Genomic DNA, 22,774 nt, shown 5'->3' with positions numbered 1-22,774 from the left:
TAAGGTAATCCTGTTGGTTGTCACATTATGGCTCATAGTGCTTACATAAACTTTTTTTTGGACTTCAGTTATATCAAATGTTATTTTTACTGTTTCATTTCTTATTTTAATTGAGTCCAATCTGTGTATTTCTTGATAAGCCTGGCTAAATGCTTACAACTTTGTTAACATTTTTTAAAAAAAAAAGCTCTTGATTTTAGGACTTTTAATTTATTTTTGATTTATTTTAATGTTTTCTACCTAATCATTAAAGTGTTCTCATTCTACTGCCTTTGGTATTTGTTTGTTCTTATTTCTAGTGATTTTTGGTGGGATGCTTGGTCCTTTGTGTGAGGTTTTTCTTATTCCTTGTAGAAGGCCTTAATCATTGTAAACTTCCCTCTAAGATTTGTCTTTGCTGCATCCCATACATTTAATGAAGCTGTGTTTTCATTGAAATTTGTCTCTAGTTATGATTTTATTACCTCTTTGATTTCATCATTGACCATATTTTATTCTATTTTTTTAAAGGATGTGGTTTAATCTCATGTTTGTGCTTTTCCTGTTTTTCTTTCTAGAGGTGATGCATTGTTTCATACTTATGTGTATGGAAAAATACTTGCTGTAATCTATATTTGCTTACAGTTCCTGAGGCACTTTTCATCACATAATTTGTGGTTAATTCCTTAGATAACATCCTGTGCACACTTGAAAAGTTTATGCGTTCTGATTTTCTGCTGCAGTTTCCAATAACACAGTTAGGTTCAAATGATCTAATATACTAATAAGACCTCTGTTTCCTTGCAGAAAATCTTTCTGGATGATCTGGCTATCAGAATAGTGAGGTGTTAAATTCAGCTACAATTTTTCTTTTATAATCAATTAATTCCTTCATGTCTACTAATATTTCTTTATATATTAAGGATCTATGGTTTTGGGACCATATATAATTTAATGAGTGTAATACTCTATTTTAATATTGATCTCTTTTTCATTTTATGATCTAATATATATATCTTTCATTGTGGCCCTTATTTTGAAATGTATTTTGTTTGAGTTCAGCATTGCAATCTGCACTTTCTTGTCATTTCCATGAAATATCTCTTCCATCTATTTCAAGGCTGTGTTTATCTTCCACCATAAAGTGAGACTTTTTGGGGGAGGAGGCCAAGATGGTGGAGTATAAGGATCCTCGTTAGTCACCCTTTCCCACAAATGCACGAAGTCTCACATCCACAGACCCACTCAGCTAACCAGAGTACCTGCAGAACTCTGGCAGAACATTGTCCTCTTCAATAGGTAAAGATGCAGAAAATTTGGTAGGAGAAAAGGAAGAAAGAAAGAACAAAAGCCAAAACAGAGTGGGACAGTTCCCACAGGGATAGAGCTGTAAAGAAGGACTGGCACTCATTCACTGGGTCTCCCCTCTCCAACTGAGAGTTCGGCAGGGTGGAGGGTGAGCCTCCAGGGCTTGGATCTGTACAGAGTATAATTTGACAGAACTAAGTTAAACAGGCACAGACACCCAGCACAAAATGGAGCTGAGAAGCTGGGGGCAGTGCCATGCTGCACGAGCTGGGTTGTAGTTGGGGATGTCTACACTGAGGCAGTCCAGGGGAATGGAGGGGGCTGTGTGCCATGGCTGTGGGTGTACAGGGCAGAACAACCTGGGCCCTCCATAAAACAACAGGGCAGATGTGCCCTGTTGGGGAAAGGGTGCATACCCATATCTGAAAATCCACAAAATTTCTATATGAAGAGACCTGGGGCTCAGACACAGCCACCATATCCTCTGGTGCTTTGCACCCAGGCAGCAGTGGGGGCACAATCTGCATCTACATCTAAGGACTTAGCAGCTTTAAGGGCCAGACAGAGACTTCTCAACATCCTGAGGCAGATAGGATCCTTCTCTCCTGGTTCCTCAGAGAACTTGCTTCACCAAGACAAAAATGGAGCTGGGTTTTGGGCCAGACCAGGGACAGGACTGTTCCTAAGTCTTCCCTGAGCCCACTTCTGGTGTGCAAACCCGAGGTGAATGTACAGTGGCACAGAGCAGCGGAGAGACTGGCACACATATGGGGTGTGTGGCCCCCCACCTTTTGGGCTGGAATGCAGCCCCAGACCATGGTGCTGGGAGTGGGAGTGATGCCCAATCCTGCTGGTCAGTCTACAACAGCTGATTGCAGCATCAGGCAGGGCAGTGACAAGCCAGACCACAGTAAAGTGAGCTGCTCCAGATGCAGTGTTGGGGTTAGGACCATTCAGCTTGCCGACAGCCACTGGAAGCAGCACAGTTGAGGGCTCCAGTGGAGGGCCTCTGAAAACGGGAAGATGAGATTCCAAGCCAGGATGAATACACAAAGAGTTCACATTAAACGTACACAGTCTCCAGGAGGACACATACCACCCCATTGTTTTAATCTGTTTTTACATGTTCCATTTTCTATTACCCTCTTAATTTTTACTTCTTAGGCAATTATATATACCCCCATTTTTATCAGTTTGAAATATTTCAAAAATGTTTTTATTATTATTATTTTTCAAATCTCTGCATCAACTTTCTCTTCTCTTATGCATTATACAATGTCTTCAAACATTTACTTTCCCTTTCTTTAAAACTCTTTGTCTCTCTCTCTCTTTTTTCTCTTTTCAAAGTTGTATTACAACATAGATATTAGGTAGATAAACACCTTTAGGACCACAGTAGATAAATGATACTCCAAAACCACAGTGCCAGAGATGTAGTAGCAAGATGAAGAAGCAGAGAAACCATTCCCAATTAAAAGAACAAGAGAAATCCCCTGAAAGTATGATCAGTGAAATAGACATCAATAGCCTACTAGAACAAGATTTCAAAAAAGGAGTGATCAAATTACTGAAGGAAATAAAAGATAGTGTTTAGAGATATAAAATATGTTTAAAATGAAATGGAAGCTATAAAGAAGATCTGAGTAGAATAGATAAACTCATTGACTGAGATGAGTAATGATTTAAATGCATCACAATGCTGACTTGATAATGCAGAAGAATGAATTAGTGACTTAGATGACAGGACAATAGAAAGCACCCATTAAGAATATCTATAAGAGAAACAATGAGAAACAAATGAAAAAAGCATGAGTGACCTATGGGATAATAAAAAGCATGCCAATCTTGGCATAATAGAATTTCCAGAAGGGGAGGAAAGATCAAAGGGGATTGGAAAGGTGTTTGAAGAAATCATGACTGAGAAATTCCCAAACTTAGAAAAGGAATCAGATATCCAAGTACAGGAAGCTCAGAGTGTCCCAAACAGGAAGAACCCAAATGTTCCCACACCAAGTCATATAATTAAGATTGTCAGAGTCAAAGATAAAGAAATGATCCTAAAGGCAGCAAGAGAACAGCTAAGAGTGAGTTACAAGGGAATCCCCATAAGACTCCCAGCTGATATCAGTACACAAATACTACAGGTCATAAGGTAGTCGCAAGATATATTCATAGTGCTGAATGAAAAAAATTATATACCCTAGGATACCTTAACCAGCAAGGCTATTATTTATGGTAGAAGTAGACATAAAGGATTTCACAGAAAAGAAAAAGCTACAAGAGTTTAACAACACTAGACCCATGCTAAAAGAAATTTTGAAAATTGTACTCTAGAAAGAAAAGCAGCAGGATGCTACAGAAATGTAAATATCACAGCTGAAAAGGTGGTAACTCATTAATTATAAGTAAAATAAGCAGAAAATTTTAAAAGAAGACATACAAATAATTGAAAGTGTGAGAGGGAGGCAGGAAAATAGGGAATTTATTTTTTTTGGCCTTTCCTATAAATTATTTTGCTCTCGGTAGGATGGGTTTGAGATCTTGTTGCTATCCATTTAATAAAAACAGTTATAGTAATGGTCTAAAAGACTTATATAAAAGGGTAACAACAGGACAAAATCTTATCAGGGTGTCACTAAACTAAATAAACTTCATGATAATACAAATGAAAATGACCAAACCATAAAAGGATGATGAAACAAACAAAAAGGAAATACCAAATCTACTGCAAAAATAACGTCAAAATGGCAATAAACAGAAACATATCATCGATTATAGTAAATATTAATTGACTAAATGCTCCAGTCAAATGTCATAGAGTGGCAGGCTGGATAATAAAGCAAGAACCTTCAATATGCTGCATACAAGAGACCCACTTCAGGGAGAAGGACACATATAGTTTGAGAGTGAAAGGATGGAAAAGGGTATTCCATACAAAATGAAAAGCCAAAAATTAGGTGTTGCAGTAATGAATTCAGACAAAATAGTCTTTAAAAAAAGACCATAAATAAAGATAAAGAAGGACATTTTATAATGATTGAAGGAGTGATACAAAATGAGGATAGCACACTCATTAATGCATATGCACCAAATAGAGGAGGACCTAAGTACATAAAATAATTACTAACAGATATAAACGGGGATAGTGTTGGGAATCTAATCATAGTTGGAGATTTCAACACTGCATTAACATCACTGGACAGATCATCGAGAAGGAATTAAACTAGGCAACAGAGAAGTTAAATAATACAATCGAAATATTACACTTGGTGGATATTTTCAGAGCATTGCACACCCCACAAAATAGGATATACATTCTTTTCAAGTGCACATGGGACATTTTCCAGGATTCATGATATATTTGGATGCAAAATAACCCTCAGTAATTTTAAAAGGATAGAAATTACTTCAAGCATTTTACTGACCACAATGCCATGAAGCTAGAAATCAACAACAGAGAAACAAAGGAGAAAAATAGGATAACTTGGAGATTAAACAATATGTCATTAAAAAACAAATTGGTCAATGAAGAAATCAAAGCTGAAATGAAAAATTACCTTGAGACAAAAGAAAATGAAAGCAAAACCACACAAAATTTATGGGACACAGCAAAAGCAGTGCTCAGAGGGGAGTTTATACTGATACAGGCCTTTCTCAAAAAAGAAAAACTATCACAAGTAAACAATTTAACCTACCAGCAGAATGAACTAGAAAAAGAAGAAGGAAAAACCCCAAAAGGCAGCAGAAGGTAGGAAATCATAAATATTGGGGAGGAAATAAATAAAATAGAGTTTAAAATAATGATGGGAAGAAAATCAACCATTCCAAAAGTTGGTTTTTGAAAAAGTAAGTAAAATCACAAACCTCTGGCAAAACTCAAAAAATAGAAAAGAGAGAGAGCACAATTAGCAAAATAAGAAAGGAGAATGGAGAAATTACAACAAACAAATTAGAAATACAGAATAACATATGAGAAAATTATGAAAAGTTTATGTAACCAAACTGTATAAACTAGAGGAGATGGACAATTTTCTGAAAACATTCTGTCCACCAAGACTGAATCAAGAAGAAACTGACCCCTTGAACAAGCACAGCACTAGAAATGAAATCAAAATAGCAATATAAAACCTCCCTACAAATAGCACTCCAGGACCGGACGGCTTCAATGAGGAATTCTATACACATACGAAGAAGAATTCATACCATTACTTTTCAAACTCTTCCAGAAGATTGAAAAGGAAGGAATATTCCCAAAGTGATTCTATGAAACCACAATCACCCTGATACCACAACCAGGCAAAGACACTACCAAAAAAGAGGGTTATAGGTCAATATCACTGATGAACACAGATGCCAAAATCCTCACCAAAATAGTAGAAAATAGAATCCAAACACAGAAAAAAGATTATACATCATGACCAAGTCGGAATCATGCCAGGGACACAGGGGTGGTTCAACATATGCAAATCAATCAATGTAATACAGCACATCAACAAGGGGAAGGACGAAAATCACATGATCATCTCAATAGATGCAGGAAAAGCGATTAATAAAATTCAACACCCACGTATGATAAAAATTCTCAACAAAGTGGGCATAGAGGGAATATATCTCATCATCATGGAAGCTATAGGTAACAACTCTACAGCCAGCATAGTACTCAAATGTGAGAAAGTTAAAAGCTCCCCTCTAAAATCTGGGACAAGAAAAGGATGCACATTATCAACACTACAACTCAATATAATCTTGGAAGTCCTAGCCTCAGCAATCAAACAAGAGAGAGAAGTAAAAGCGATGCAAATTGGAAAGGAAAAGGTAAAAGTCTCACTATATGAATATAATATGTTATTATACATAGAAAACCCTACAAGATCCACACAAAAACTACCATAGCTGAACAAAGAATTCAGCAAGGTAGCAGGTTACAAGATTAAGTTTCAAAAATCAGTGGCATTTCCTTATGCTAATGATTCAGATAATACTATAGACCTACAGTCAACATGACAGCACTTTATTGGTCAGAAAACAGACATATATGCCAATAGAAGAGAATAGAGAGCACAGAAATGAACCCACAAACTTTTGGACAATATATTTCGACAAAGGAGGCAAGAAAGTACAGTGAAATAGAGAGAGACTCTTCAGCAAATGTTGGGGAAGCTGGACAGCAGCATGTAAATCAATGAAGCTAGAACACTCCCAATGAAGCTAGAATACCATACAAAAAAATAAACTCGATGAATCAAAGACTTAAACATAACAAAAGATACAATAATCCTCCAAGAGGAAAATATAGGCAAAAAATTATCTGACATAAGTCTTGAAAATTTTCCCATAGAAGAAATAAAAGCAAGAATAAACAAATAAGACCGAATGAAACTTACAAGCTTCTGCACAGTAAAGAAACCAAAAGTTAAACAAAAATACAACCTACCGATTGGGAAAAAAAATTGCATATGAAACAGACAAAGCCTTGATCTTCAGAGCATATAAGCAGGACACCCAACTGAATAAGAAAAAATAAACAACCCAATTTAAAAATGGGCAGAAAACATGAACAAGTGATTACCCAAAGAAGACATACAAATGATCAAAAGGCGCATCAGAAAATGCTAAATATCACTGATTATCAGAGAATTGCAAATCAAAACTACAGTGATGTATCACCTCACACCAGTAAGAATGGTCATCATTCAAAAATCCACAAATGACAAATGCTGGAAAGGCTTTGGAGAAAAGGGGACCGTCCTTCACTGCTGGTGGCAATGAAATTTGGTGCAGAAACTGTGGAAAGCAGGATGGAGATTCCTCAAAACTTAGGAATAGACTTACCATATGGCCCAGGACTCACACTCCTGGGCATAAATCGAGAAGGAACTCTACTTCAGGATGACACCTGCACCCCATTTTTCATAGCCAGCAATATTTACAATAGCCAAGAAATGTAAACAGCCTAAATGTCAATTGACAGTTGACTGGATAAAAAGAGGTGTTATATTTATACAATGGAATACTAGTCAGGCATATAAACTGACAACATAACGTCATTTTCAGCAACATGGATGCTTCTGTAGAAATTCAGTCAAAGTGAAGTAAGCCAGAAAGAGAAAGAAAAATACCATATGAGATGGCTCATCAGTGGAATCTAAAAACAAAACTAAACAAAACAAAAAAAGCACAAATACAAAACAGAAATTGACTCACAGACATAGAACACAAAGTTTTGGTTTCCATGTGGCTGGGGGTGGGAAGAGATAGACTGAGAAGTCAAAATTGTAGAATAGGTAAACAGGATTGTAGTGTATAGCACAGAGAAATATGTAAAAGATCTTACAGCAGCTGACAGAGGAAAAAATGGGACAAAAATGCATATATATTCATAGTAACTGAAAAATTATGCTTCAGGCTGGAATTTGAGACAAATTTGTAAAATGACTTTAAATCAATAAAAAAAGTTATAAAAAGAGAAAAATATTACCCTAAATATTACAGGTGTAAATATAAATTTTACAGAAAAGAAAACTATGCAAAAGAGTAGTAAAACTAAAGATTAAGTTTTATGTTTTTTGTAAGATATACAAATCAAAAAACCTGCAGCCAGGTGCATCATGAATAAAAGAGAGATGCTCCAAAGAAATAAAGTAAGAAATAAAATAAGAGAAATAAAAATTGTTACCTGAGATATACAAAAGAGGGATCATTTTGTCAACACTTACATGACAATAAACTTGTCAACTTAGAAGAAATAGACAAATGTCTAGAAAGAGACAGAGATAGGGAGAAACAAATAATTTGAACAATCTGTTTACTAGAAGAAACATAGAATATGCATTTAAAAAAATCGTTAAATAGAAGTTCAGATTTAAACAGCTCCCGTGGAGAACTGTACAAAAACAGAAAGCAGAACTTATACTCTTCAAACTATTCAAACATAGTGAAGATGTGGGAAACAACAAAATTTATTCTATGAAACTATAATCACCCTGATAGCAAAGTCAACAAACAAAGTACGGGCAAAGAGAACTTCAAGGCATTATATTTGTTAGATTTAGAAAAGAAAATTCTACAAAATATTTTTAGCAAACTAGATCCAGCAATAACTGAAATGAATCATATACCATGATCAACTTGGAATGACTGCAGGGTCACAAGATAGGATCAACATACACAAATCAATCAGTTTGACACACTGAATTATCGAAAGAAAAAGAGAAAATTACATGGTCATCCCAATAAGTCCATAAAAAGCATTTCATAAAATTCAACGTTTATTCATTAAAACAGCAACAACAGCAAAAACAGCAACAACAACAATAGCAAAAACGACAGAAACGTCTTACCAAAGTAGGATTCAGGAAATATATCTCAACATAAATAAAGTCTTTAATTACAGGCCCACAGACAACATAATATGCAAAAGTGAAAAACTGAAAGCCAAATTAAGGAAAAAGACTAGGATGCTCACTCTCACCATTTGTATTAAATACAGTATGGGAAGTCCTAGCAACAGCAATTGGACAAGAATAAAGCTATTCAAGTTGGATTGAATGAAGTAAATCTGTTATTATTTTTGATGACTTGATAATCTATATAGACAACTCTAAAGATTCTCCACACCAAAACAACTAAAACTAAAAAAGACATTTAGCAAAGTAGCATGATTCATGATTAATATACAAAAACTCTCACATTTCTTTACACTAACAATTAAATATTCCAAAATTTTAAAAAATCCATATGAAATCAGATCAAAAAATGAAAAACCTATGAAAAAACCAAGATACCAAAATCAATAGGACACTGATAAAGAAATTTGAAGATGATGCAAAAATGGAAAGAAATCTCAAGGTCTTAGTTTACAAGAATTAATTTTGTTAAAATATACATACTACAAAAGATGTCTACACATATAAAGTGATTCAGATCAAACTACATGTTATTTTCCACAGAACTAAAAACAGTCCTATGATTTGTATGGGAGTGCAAAAGAACAAGAACTGCAAAAGTAACAATCAGGAAAAAAAACAAAGTTGGATTCAAAATCCATAACCCTCCCAGATCTCAGACTATATTACAAAAATACAGTAATCAAAGCTACACAATGCTGCAAAACAAACAAACATCTATATCACTGGAACAAAACACAGAGGCAGAAATAAAACGTCACACCTATGCTCATATAAACTATGACAAAGGAAACAAAAATATACCCTACCTAAAAGACAGTCTTCAGCAAGTGATGTTGAGAAAGCTAGACAGCTACATGTAAATCAATGAAATTAGAACACTCCCTCAAACTGTACAAAAATAAATTCAAAATGATTTTAATATCTGAATCTAATACATGACACAATAAAACTCCTGGAATCTAACATAGAGAAAACAAGACATATATTGTAGCAAAATTTTCATATATCACACTCCCAAGCAAAAAACAATAAAACCAAATAAACAAAAAAATCCTAATTAAACTTAAAAGCTTCTACACAGCAACATAAACAAAATGAAAAGATGAAATTCCAATTGCAGAAAACATTAGGAAACAATACAATCAACAAGAGGCTAATTTCTAAAATACACACATCGTTCATAAAAATCCATTTCAAAAATTTACAAACAACTCAGCCAAAAAATGAGCAGAAGACATTTCTCTAAAGAAGGCACACAGATGACAAACAGGAACATAACGACATGCTCACGTTGCTAATCATTATACAAAGGCAAGATAAAAATAAAATAATGTTTTACCTCACAATATTGAGAAAGGATGTCATCCAAATGTCTACAAATAATAAAGACTGGGGTGGTTGTGGAGAAATAGGCACTTATCAACGCTATTGGTGGGAATGAAAATTGGTGCAACCACTTTGGAAACTGTATCGAAGTTCCTTTAAAAAATAAAAATAGATACTACATATGACCCAGCAATCCCACTCCTGGGGATATAAAACATATACCCTGAAAACAAAGAATCCTAGGGTAAAATATAAGAAGTACACTCTGACATCGGACTTAAATTGTTTCTACATATGTCTCCTCTGGCAAGGGAAGCAGAAGCAAATCTAACAAAATATGATTGTATCACTCTAAACAGATTTACACTGCAGAAAAGATGATCAATAAAATGAAAAGCCAATCAACACAATGGGAGAATATATTTTCAATTGATATTTTCAAATCAAGTGTTAATATCCAAAATATATGTCAAACTCTTTCCCCAAAACAACAACAAAAAAGACCAAACAGTCCAATTAAAAAAAGTCCATAGGAACTGAATTGATAGATCTAAATCAATTCTCTGTAGAAAACATAGAGTAGGCTAAAGAAAAAATGAAAATATTTTCAGAGTTATAAATTATTACAAAAGTCATAAATCAAAAATGAGACAAGAACTCACACTTGTCAGAAGGCTCTCATCAAAAAGAAAAGAAATAGATGTTTGTGAGATAGTGGTGAAAAAGGAACATCGTGGACACTGTTGATAGGAATGCAAAGTATTGATTACATTTCATATATACTTCAAATTTTCTTCATCCACTTTTCTGTCAAGGAATGTTGGGTATGTAGGTCCCTGTCTGAAGGCTCTAGAGAATAAGCCCATGGGCTGAACTGATAAACAAGCTGTGAGGAATGTCACATATCCAGGCTGGAGAAGAAATGGCCTAATCAATGTATCCAATATGGATGGCTGGATAGCCTATGCTGGGTAAGTTTCTCAGAGGAGGACAACCTAAGACAGGCACAGCTGCCTGGATAAGAGATGGCCTACTTAATGAAGTTCCATGGTGAACTTTAAAACAATCCTTGATAATTTAACATTCTGTGCTTACTGCAAGAGCATGGGGACATAAATTGCTTAAGATTATCAACATTGTTATAACTTAGATGATATGTGAGGCATTGTGCATGTCCCATATAAACACTTTTTCTAAGAATCAATAAACAGAGAACTACTCCGCTTTTCTCCACACAGTGTTTGTGTGTATAAGATATCGTGCCACTGACAGGGTTAATTTAATTTGATGGGAGTATCTTAAAAGGATGTTGCATTATACAGAATGCTGTTTCTGCACCTATTGAGATGATTATGTGAGTTTTATTTCTCATTCTATTGGTGTGGCATGTCACCTTTAGTGATTTGAATATTTTGAAGTATCCTTAAACCCAGGGATAAAACCCTTTACTCATGAATGTGTATGATACATTAAATGTGTTGTTGAATTCATTTTGCATATGTTTTGTTGAGAATTTTGGCACATATATTCATCAGGGATAATATTCTACATTTTGCATATAATGTCCTTTCTAGCATTGTTATGCAAATAAAGCTGGCATCATAAAATAAGTTTAGAATCTTTCACCCCCTTCAAATTCTTGGAAGATATGGGGAAGAATTGATGAAAAATTGTCTTCAAATGTATGACAGAATTCACCAGTAAAGCTGTCTTGTAAATTTTTTCTGGTTTCAGACGTTTGGATTATTGATTTACTCATACAAACTTTTGCTATATTTAAATTTCTTATTAATTCTTGATTCAGTATTAGAAGACATATGTTTCTGGGAAATTGTCTTTTGTTCTAGGTCATTCAAATCTTTGGCTAGTGGTAACTTCCTATGATGTTTTGCATCTCTACAACATCAGTTGTAAAATCTTCTCTTTTATTTCTTATTTTATTTGAGTCTTTATTTTCTTAGCCAATCTAAACGTTTGTCCAGTTTATGTTTAAAAGAAACAGACTTTGGTATTTTTTTTTATCTTTTCAATTGTTTCTCTTGTTATTTGCCTTACACTCATTCATTGAATTTTCTTCTTTATTCTTTCTGTTTTCTCCTGGATTCGTGAGGTGTAAAGATAGTGTGAATATTTGTATTTTATTTATAATTAAATATTTTTTATTTCTTTATTATTTATTGATTTATTTATTAATTTTATTTATTTATTTATTTACATATTTATTCATTTATTAATCATTGAAGAACTGCAATTTACAATGTGTGAATCTGTGGGTTTATCACAGTGTTCCCATACATGCATATATTTGTGTGCCTAGTAAATATTACTTCAAGATATTTAACTTACTGCCCTGTGTTATAAAAAATAATTTTGAAAAAATATATCTTTATATATAGTGGATAACATTTATAAATCTACAGCTCCCAGATTTATCCTCTTGTAGCCCTTTTCCACAGTAATTATAAATTTGTTTAGTAGATCTGTGACTGTGTTTCAGTTTTGTAGAAGAAGCCATAGTGTTCTCAACCAAATTTTTTTTTTTAAGGTTCCACATATAGCATGTCATGTATTATTTTTCTTTCTCTTTCTGGCTTACTTCAATTAGAATGACACTTTTTGGGGACATCCGTTTTTCTATAAATGTCATTGTTTTATCATTTTTTATTGCAGAATATTATTCCATTGTGTAAATACGGCATAACTTCTGAATACTGTCATCTGTTGTTGGACAATTAGATTGCTTCCATGTCGTGGCTGTTGTATATAGCCCTGCTAAGAACATTTTGGTGCCGATGTGTTTTTGAATTAGAGTTCCCTTTGATATATACCCAGAAGTGGTATTGTTGGGTTGTATGTTGTCTATTTATATTCTTTAGAGGAATCCCCATCCTGGTTTCCACAATGAGTGAACCAAACTACATTCCTTTCAACAGTGTAGGAGGGTTCTCTTTCTCCACAGCTTCCCCAGCATTTATTCTTTGTGGAGTTTTGAATGATGGCCATTGTGACAATTGTGAGATGATACTTCATTAATCTTTTGAATTGCCCTTCTCTGATAATGATGGTGAGCAATTTTTTTCATATATCTTTGTGTCATTTGTATGTCTTTATTTGAGAATTGCTTCTTTAGTGCTTCTGCCCATTTTCAGATTGGGTTTCTTGTAGTTTTTTTTTTTATTATTAGGTGGTATGAAGTGTTTATATTTTGGAAATTAAGCCTTTGTCAGTTGCATCACTTCTAAATATTTACTTTAATCCGGTAGGTTGTCATTTTGCTTTCTTTATGGTTAAATTTGCTGTGCAAAACCTTATAAGTTTAATTAGGTCCCATTTATTAATTTTGCTCTTACATCCATTACCTGGGTAGGCTGTTCTAGGACATCATTGCTGAGAATTATCTCAGAGTGTTTTCCGTATATTTTCTTCTACTCTGTCTTGCCTTAAATTTAAGTCTTCAAGCCATTTTGAGTTTATTCTTGTGAATGGAGTGAAGGAGTGTTCTATCTCCATTGCTCTGCATGCTGCTATCCACTTTTCCCAACACCAGTTGGTGAAGAGATGGTCTTTTCTCTCTCAAATTCTTGGCTACTCGGTCAAATATTAATTGAACATAGGCCTGAAGATTTATTCCTAGGCCCTCTATTCTGTTCCATTGGTCCATATGCCTGTTTTTGTACAAATATCATGTCATTTTGATTATTGTAGCTCTGCAATAGTGTATGGAGACCTGGTTGTTTATTCCTCCAGCCTGTTTCTTTTTCTTGAATATTGCTTTGGAAATTCTGGATCTTTTATGGCTCTGTGTAAATCTTAGGATCATTTGTTTCAGTCCCAAAAAGAAATGTTCTGCAAAATTTGATAGGTAATCACATTAAGTTTGTGGATTGCCTTGGGCAGTATTGCCATTTTAACAATATTGTTTCTTCCATTTCAAATCCATTGAGTATCTTTTCAATTCTTCTAATCTTTTTTGATTTCCTCAATCAATGTTTTCTAGTTCTCTATGTATAAGCCATTCACCTCCTTGGTCAGATTTATTCTTAATCATTTTATAGTTTTGGGTGCAGTTATAAAAGCGGTTGTTTCTATACTTTGTTTTCCTGTTGATTAAATGTTAGTGTAAAGAAATGAAATTGGTTTTTAACATTAATCTGTGTAGCTTGACCAGTTACTTTTTTAGCCTAAGTATTTTTTGTGAAGCTTTTACAGTTTTCTATATATAGTGTCATGTCTGCATATCGTGGAAATTTTACCTCTTCTTTTCCAGTCTGAATACTTTTATTTCTTTTTCTTGCCTGATCATTGTGACTAGGACTTCCAAGACTATATTGAATTGAAATTGTGAGAATTGGCAACCTTGTCTTGTCTCAGCTTTTTGTGGGAAGGGTTTCAGTTTTTCACCATTGAGTAATTTGCTGGTATATGTTTGTCATAAATAGTTTTCATTATGTTGAAATATGGTCCCTCTATGCACACTGTGATAAGAACTTTTATTGCAAATAGGTGTTAAATTTTATCAAATGCTTTTTCTTTATCTACTGAGATGATCATGTGGTTTTTTTGTCCTCTCTGTTGTTGATACGGTGTATCACAATGGATTGATTGATTTGCATATGTTCAACCATCTTTGCGTTCCTGGGTTGAACCTAAATTGACCATGGTGTATAATCTTTTTTTTTCATGTTGTTGGATTCTGTTTGTTAATACTTCCTTAAAGACCTTTACATCTATGTTTATCAATGATATTGGCCTATAGTATTCTTTTGGAATAGTGTCTTTGTCTGGTTTTGGTATCAAGTTGATGTTGGCTTTATGATGTGAGTTTGGGAGTACTCTCTCCATATCAATCTTTTGGAAAAGCTTGAGGAAGAGTCATATGGATTTTTCTTTCTATGTTTGGTCAAATTCCCCAGTGAAGCTAGTTGGGTCTGAATTTTTGTTTGCAGAGATTTTTTATTTTATTGATAATTCTATTCCATTTCTATTGATCTGTCTGTTCAAATGGTCAATTTCTTCTTAATGCAAAAATGGTTGGCTGAATGTTTCCAGAAACTTCTGCATTTCTTCCTGGTTATCCAGTATATTTCCATAGAGTTGCTCATGGTATTCCCTGATGGTATTTTGCAAATTTTTGTACTCTTTGTAGTTTCCCCATTGTCATTTTTTATGATATTTGTGTTCTCTCTCTATTCTTGTTGATGAGTCTGTCCAGAGTTTTGTCAATTTTGTTTACTATTTCAGGAAAGAGTTTGATTTTTTCTATTGATTAATCTCTACTTCAATTATTCCTTCCTTTATCTTTATTATTTCCCTCTTTCTGCTGACTTTTAGTTTTGTTTGCTCTTCTTTTCATGATTAGTTTACATAGGACTTTAGATTATTTATTTGAAAATGCTCTTCTTCTTTGAGGAGGGCATTGTCACTATTATCTTCCCTCTTAAGCCTGCTTTAATTGTATTCCATAAACTTTGCATAGTGTTTTGTCATATTTCTGAAGATATTTTTTAATTATTTTACTTCATCAACTCCCCTCTTGTTTTAGTACCATGTTGTTTAATCTTCTTGCTGTCATTTTTTTCTCCCTGTTTTTCTGTGATTGATTACTACTTTCATGGTATTATACTCAGAAAAGATGCTTGAAATAATTATTATCTTCTTAAATTTTTTGAGGATTTTTCTGTGCCTGAGTACATAATCTTTCCAAGAAAATGTTTCATGTGCACTGGGAAAGAATGCATATTCTGCTTTGGGGAGAAGTACTGTTTCGAAAATATCAGTCAACTCCAATTATTTTATCTTAACTTTTAGTATCTTTGTTCCCTTATTAATTTCCTGTCTGAAAGAGCAGTCTAGTGATGGTAATGGGGAGTTATATTCTCCTACTGTGATTGTGTTCCCATCCATTTCTCCCTTTTTATCTATTAGTATTTGCTTTATGTATTTAGGTGCTCCTATATTGAGGGCATATATATTAATGAGCATAATACCCTCAGTTTTTACTGCTCCTTTAATCAGTATATCATGTCTTTGTTTATCTTTCTCTGTGGCCTTTGTTGTAAAGTCTATTTTGTGTGAAGTCAGTACTGCTAGTCCTGCTTTCTTTTCATGTCCATTTGCATGGAATATATTTTTCAATCTTCTGACTTCATTTATGTGTGTTCCTCTTACTAAAGTTGGTCTCTTGTATCTTCATTATGTAGGGTCTTGTTATGTTATCCCATCTGACAATATTTATCTTTTTAATCAGGCACTTTGTCTATTAAGAATTGTGATAATTAATGATAGACTGGTGTTTATATCCATTTTGAACTTCATTTTCCTTTTGATTTTGTATTTCCTTTTTGTTCATTTCTTTTTCTTTTGTGGCTTGATAATTTTTTTTATTATCCTGGTTTCTTTTTGGATTTGTGACTTCACTGTAAGCTTTTGACCTATGGTTGACATGTTTTGTATGTATATTGACCCATTACTATAACTATTTATTTTAACTGACAGGAATACAAATTCTAACCCATCCTAAAGAGAAGAGAAACAAGAAGGAAATACTCTGTATTATACTGTTTCACTCTCTGACACTTAAAAATTTTGATGTCCTGTTTTACAACATCATGTTTATGCTATTGTAAGTCATTGTAGTTATTGCCTTTCTAATTATGCCTTTCTCTTTTCTATAACATCCTGCTTCTTTTTGTTTTAGAGTAGATCTTTCATTATTTCTTTTTCTGTTGCTAAATTCTTCTGTATTTGTTTTTTCAGAAGTTATTTTTCTCTCCTTCTATTCTAAAGGATACCCTTGCTTGATATATTATCTTAGATAACAGCTTTCTTTCATTCAGGACTTTGAATATGTCTTGCCACTGCCTTCTGCCTGTTGTAATTGTGTAGGAACGTGTTTAAAACTATAATATATGTAATTTTATGTATATGTAAAGAATACTTAGAAATGAAGTTATCAATTGAGATGAAAACCTATACATTAAATTATAGAAAACATTGATGAAGGAAATTAAACCTGATCCAAAGAAATGAAAATATCTCTTATGTTAATGATGTGAAACTATTTGGTTGAAACAACCATACTACCCAAAGCAATCTACATTTAGTGTGATTCATGTCAAAATAACCATGAGATTTTTCCATTAAATAAAACAAATAATTTCAAAATTTATATGTATCCACAAAAAACATGAGTTGCCAAAATAATCTTGAAAATATGTATTAAATCTAATAGTGAAAAGTTCTCTGACGTTAAACAGTCCTACAAAGCTTTAGTAATTTAAATAACATGATACTGACTCAAAAACAGACACCAAACAATAGAAGAGAATAGAGCAACCAGATATAATCCCTCACACTTATGATCAATTAACCCATGAAAAAGGAAGCAAGAGTATAAAATGAAGAAAAGACATTCTCCTAAATATGTAGTGCTGGAGAGATTGAACATGAGAAATATAAATTAGAGTATTTCCTCACATTGTATACAATCCATGCACACAGAATATCTTTTATTTATTTTGTTTACTTTTATTTCTTACACCTGTAATTTATTGATCTATGTTTTGATCTTTTATTTCACTTATCAAATTTATTCCTATTTTATTCTTTTTGGTATAAATTTACACACAATTGTTTTCCCAATTTCTCTTTCTGATAATGAGTTCTTACTATATAAAAATACAACGGATATTTGTATATTGATTTTGTATTCTGCAAGTTTACTAAGTATGTTCATTATTTCTAACAGTCACTGGAGGAGTCTATGGAGTTTTCCATCTATGTATAATTATGTCATCTGTAAAAATTTTACTGCTTCTTTACAAGTTGTATGCATTTTATATTTTTTCTTGACTAGTTGTTCTGGCTCAGACTTCTAGAAGTGTAATTTAGGACTTGTGACAATGAGCTAATTTTTTTATTACTGGACCTGAGATAAAACTTTCTGTATGTTAACATTGAACTTGATTTTATTCATGGGTATTACATATATGCCTTTTACTATGTTTAGTTACATTCTATCTAAAGTGAATTTGTTTAGAATACTTTTATAGAAAACTTAAGATTAGATCTGTCAATAAATTTCCTACAGTTCTTGAGACTGTTATTACTGAATTCTCTGTTTTTAAAGGGATGGTATCACATATATTACTTTGTGTATGTTAAATAATATTTATGAATCAGAACTAAATCCCTCTTAACTATAGTTTATAATACTTATAATATGCAATGAATTCAGGTTGCTAATGTTTATTTAGAATGGAATATACACATACTGAATGAGAAATTTACATTGTAGCTTGAGTGTAGATTTATTTATTCAAAAATTTTGTCTCTCATTTTGAATTTGGTTTATGTTTAATGGATTTAATTTCTTATTTAAGAATATAAATTTTGGTTGAACTTGATTTACTACAGTTTACTGATTAGAACATAGCTATTATTTACAATTAGTGAACAAAACACTTGCCTTAAAATGCCATATTTTACTAACAATGACAACTGTTTCAGGACTGAGAAACATATTGCTTCCTAAAATGCATTACCTGGTCTTTTCCACCCCAACCCACGTATTCTGAATTTCTTTGTATTTTGATTTTTTGTTTTCCCCTAAATGGAGGTAATGCTTATTGAACCCAAGATCTTGTGCCTAAGTGTATTTATCAACATCAATTTAGAACACTTAACAGAAGCCACAAGAGTATGTATTATAAAGATGACAAGAAAATTTATTCCTTCTAAGGACTGAAAACCTCTGAGTGAAAGAATGGCAAAAATAAACATTGTAAGAATACTGTAAGATTTTCTCTTGTGTAATTTTAAAGTAGTATACTTAACTACATTTATTTTACTTATAGCACTGAACTACAAATTAAAACAAAAATTCCCCCGTTTAGAATATCTTAAATTTGATTGATTATTTTAATCTAATTTTATTTCATAAATATTTACCATTTATATATAAACATAACAAATAAACTAATATTTATTCTGCTCATGTGTTGAATATAGAGCTACTTATTGTAAAGTACACAGATAAAAAACTACTTCCACTTCCAAATCAAATTATGTTTCACTTTAATTACAAATGACAATGAAATAGTTATAAATTTTTGTAAATATTTTACACAAATTTCACTTTAAAATCCAAAACGTTAAAATTATTTTATATATTTTGTGATTTTTTTATTCTCTGTTCACAAATCTGGTATAAATTTGTGTACAAAAGGATGGAGATTGGTTTTATTTCTTAGACACCAAAATTAAATTATTTAAATAGATTTTGTGGGGATAAAATTTGCAGATCACCGTATAAAATTAAGCATCATATATGCTTCATTTTAACTGAATGAATGAGAAGTAAACACTGGCTGAATGTTACACTTGAGTTGCTAGGAGACCAGTTGATTGTGATGTCACAGCTTCTCAAGTTGAGAACCATTGTTATGGCCTCGTAGTTTATCTGTGCTGGCCCACCAAAGCAGCATTTGAAGCTGCAGTGCTCAAAATTATGCAGATTAGAAAAGTAGTTGTTGAAAATGTTATTTGAGATGGCACATGTTTCTACAGAAATTCAAGTTGTGTCTCCTAAATATGGACCAACTGCTTCAGGAATGTACAGTAGATCTCTATTGTGTGATCAAACATTCTCTGGGGACTTGGACTTGAGGTCTATGATTGAGGAAAATGTTTTTCAGACTTTGTCTGAAGAATCCCTGATAAAAAGGCCATGTTACAAACATTGTGTCTCTGAACCAGATGAAGATAATGATTTTCATTCTCTGACATATCCAAGAAAACTCTGGAAAATGGCTGGGAATGACCAATTTAAATCCATCTGTTGGGATGATAATGGAACTTCCATAGTGATGTATGAAGATGCCTTTATGAAGGAAGTTTTGGAAAGAAAGTCTCCTTTCAGAATATTTGAACCTGGAAGTATGAAAAGTTTAGTAAGACAGCTTAACCTATATGGATTTAGTAAAGTGCAGCAGAATTTTCGAAGATCTGCTTTTCTAGCTGACTTTCAGGCAGAAGAAAAAGAAGTCTCTGTTTTAAACAAGGTATTCAGAAATTTTAGTTACCACTTGGTAACTTATATATAAAATTTTATTTTGTACATCAATCTATGGTAATATATATGTAAAATTAGATTTTGAAAATTGTACAAAACTATTAAAGCTAAAATACTTTATTTTTCAAAAAAATGAGCACAGTGTCTTATGTAGTCAAGATTATGAGAATTTGCTTACAACTATGAATCTTACCACAAATTTAAATAAAGTTATTAAAACTGCTTTTAAAAAGTGGCATTCACCATTACTGCAAATGCTAACTTCATAAATTTGATGACTATACTTTTTAAATGGTATTTTCCAAATAAGGAACTTCAAAATATCGTCAGCAATGTTCATATTTTGATGATAATATCTTTGCATAGTAAACGTGAATTCTGAGGTTTTATAGGTTAGGCTTATTGTAGTCTTGTATTTTGGTTTAAAATGTTACTAAAATCTTTCTCCTTTGGTTGTAGCAGCAGTTCTATCATAATCCTAATTTTAAACTAGGCTGTCCCCTGATTTCAGTGAGAATAAAAGGAATAGTTGGGATTAAAAATGCCTCTCTGGTATCTTCATTGGCTGAAGATTTCAAAAAGAAGCACTTAAAGCAGGGGGTAATGTGGACACTCATAGTTCAGATTTTGTGGCTGACAACAGAGGAGAAAGTGCATTTTTACCTTCTGCAAATTTAAACATGCTTCTAATAAGAAAGCCCTCTACTAGCCACATAAAAGGTGATACGAATAGCCTGATCAGAGGTGATTTTTCTCCTCTATGATCAATGTCATTTAGACATCCAGAACAAATTGCAATGGATCAATGTGCTATTTTAAATCAGTTGACCACTATCCACGGGCACTCTCAAAGCAGCTACAATGAAGCAAATGGCCGTGTTGTGAACTTCATTACAACTACAACTTCTAATTCTCAGTACAGCACCTTATCTCCCATACAGTACAATTATTTTGGACTGATGGAGGAACCTCCTACTTTTCCAAATGGATATCACAAAATATCTGCCAGTGAAGGTCGTTTTTCTAAACTTCAACCAGGTAGCAACCCACGGTTTCCAGTGCCAGAGATAGCCAATACATCAGCTACTTCTCTTTCAAGGCCAAATCATCAGCCATCTTCAGCTTATGAATGTCATCCTAATTACAACTGATCTACCAGAGGACTACGAGATTATGCAGGATAACAAATATTAAAATTGACTTTGGCAAATGTCGACAAATATCTGCAATATTCTTATTTGAACAATAAACATAGATGTGTACCTGTATTTTCCTTATTTTTTTTAAGTAGACATAAGTGTTAAATGGGAGATTAAGTTACCATTTAAAGAAAAAAAGAGATATTTGATTCATAGGATCATTTGATGGAACAATATAGGAGTAAATTTAAATAATTTCTTGTAAGAAATAAGAGAAAATGGAAGAATTTGGGAAAAGACTAAAACATGGAGAGAGGGAAAAGTACTAAGTGGCTTCTGGTTCATCCTGGAAAGTATCAAAAGTGATAAGTTAGGATATATTGAAACAGGAGATAAATGCCGGAACCAGCTCAGGGATCCTGGTCTCGATTATGTCATCCCTGGAATCATAAAGGTCACATGATGTAGTCCCAGATGGCACATTCATCATGTGGTAGAATTTAAGAAGCAATTTTATCTATGGTGTTCTTTGTGCTGTTGTCAAAGCATTCCAATTGGTGCTTTCATTTCCTGCCCTCAAGAGTCTACATTATATCTTCTAGTCAATACTTTATGTTACATTTATGTTCCAGCCAAATACAAGCTTATGTCCTCAGGGAGGCACTGTACGCCTTTTTAAATCTAACCCCAGAAACTCAACTTAGTTTTGTTATTTCTTTATAAATTCGGCATCTGAGTACCTTGGCATATCTTAATGTTTCACTGTATCTGTAGATACATCCAGGTAAATGCTTGTCAACCATATTAGCTGCAAACTCACCACTTTTGCTTCAGCTCATCCTTGTGCTTAGGGTGTTCTCATTTTACCTACTTAGACTTTCCCAGTCTCAGCACAGAAACCACCTCCTCCAGATGTTTTCTGTCTATCCCCCCTTCCTTGTCTAACTTGGATACCGGCACAATAGCACAGCACATGCCACAGAATGCATTTTATTATTTAGTGAATGAAAAATATATGTTGACTTTAAGCAAAATATACTTTCCTGAAACAACAAAACTCTCATGGTTTTCAAACTATTTCGTTATGGTCTTTACTCTTCACCACAAACTAGCTCTTTTCATAGCCCAAGGACTAGTCACTCAAGACAGTAAATGGATGTAGGTACAGGAGACAAAGTATTATTTTCTTCTTAATTCAAACCTCCAGAAGCGAAAAGCACTAAATTCCCATTTGCTGCATTTTTTCCTGTCTCTTCATCACCCACCCACACCAAAATTGCTGATTCTCTTCCCCATATGAATAACTATGCTGACTTCTAATAAATTTATTTTTTAGAATCAGAGCTTTGTCCAGAATAGACAGTGCCATTGCAAACATTTAATGTAGGTTTATACACCCGCATAAATTGTGCCCCTTCTAACATTCACACAGTAAGTATCTAAGTGATACTTGCCCGTTGGTTGGAGTGGTCATATTCAGTTACCAAATTGCAATCTAAAATGTGTGGCCTCAAAGGAGGTGAGAGTGGTGGAATTAAAAA

At 33.3% G+C, this 22,774-nt stretch overlaps 1 long non-coding RNA gene across 1 annotated transcript; it reads left to right on the top strand.

Annotated features, from left to right (window-relative positions):
* The first annotated feature begins 19,893 nt into the window (after positions 1-19,893).
* LOC140692749 (uncharacterized) lies at positions 19,894-21,362 on the top strand. Its single transcript, XR_012068316.1, has 2 exons — positions 19,894-20,083; positions 21,036-21,362. It is a non-coding gene; the product is annotated as an uncharacterized lncRNA (long non-coding RNA).
* The last annotated feature ends 1,412 nt before the right edge of the window (positions 21,363-22,774 follow it).

This window comes from Vicugna pacos, unplaced genomic scaffold (assembly GCF_048564905.1).
Source record: "Vicugna pacos unplaced genomic scaffold, VicPac4 scaffold_16, whole genome shotgun sequence".
NCBI lineage: Eukaryota > Metazoa > Chordata > Mammalia > Artiodactyla > Camelidae > Vicugna > Vicugna pacos.
Note: the sequence above shows the minus strand (reverse complement) of the source record. Positions and strands in the feature narration are given on the sequence as shown.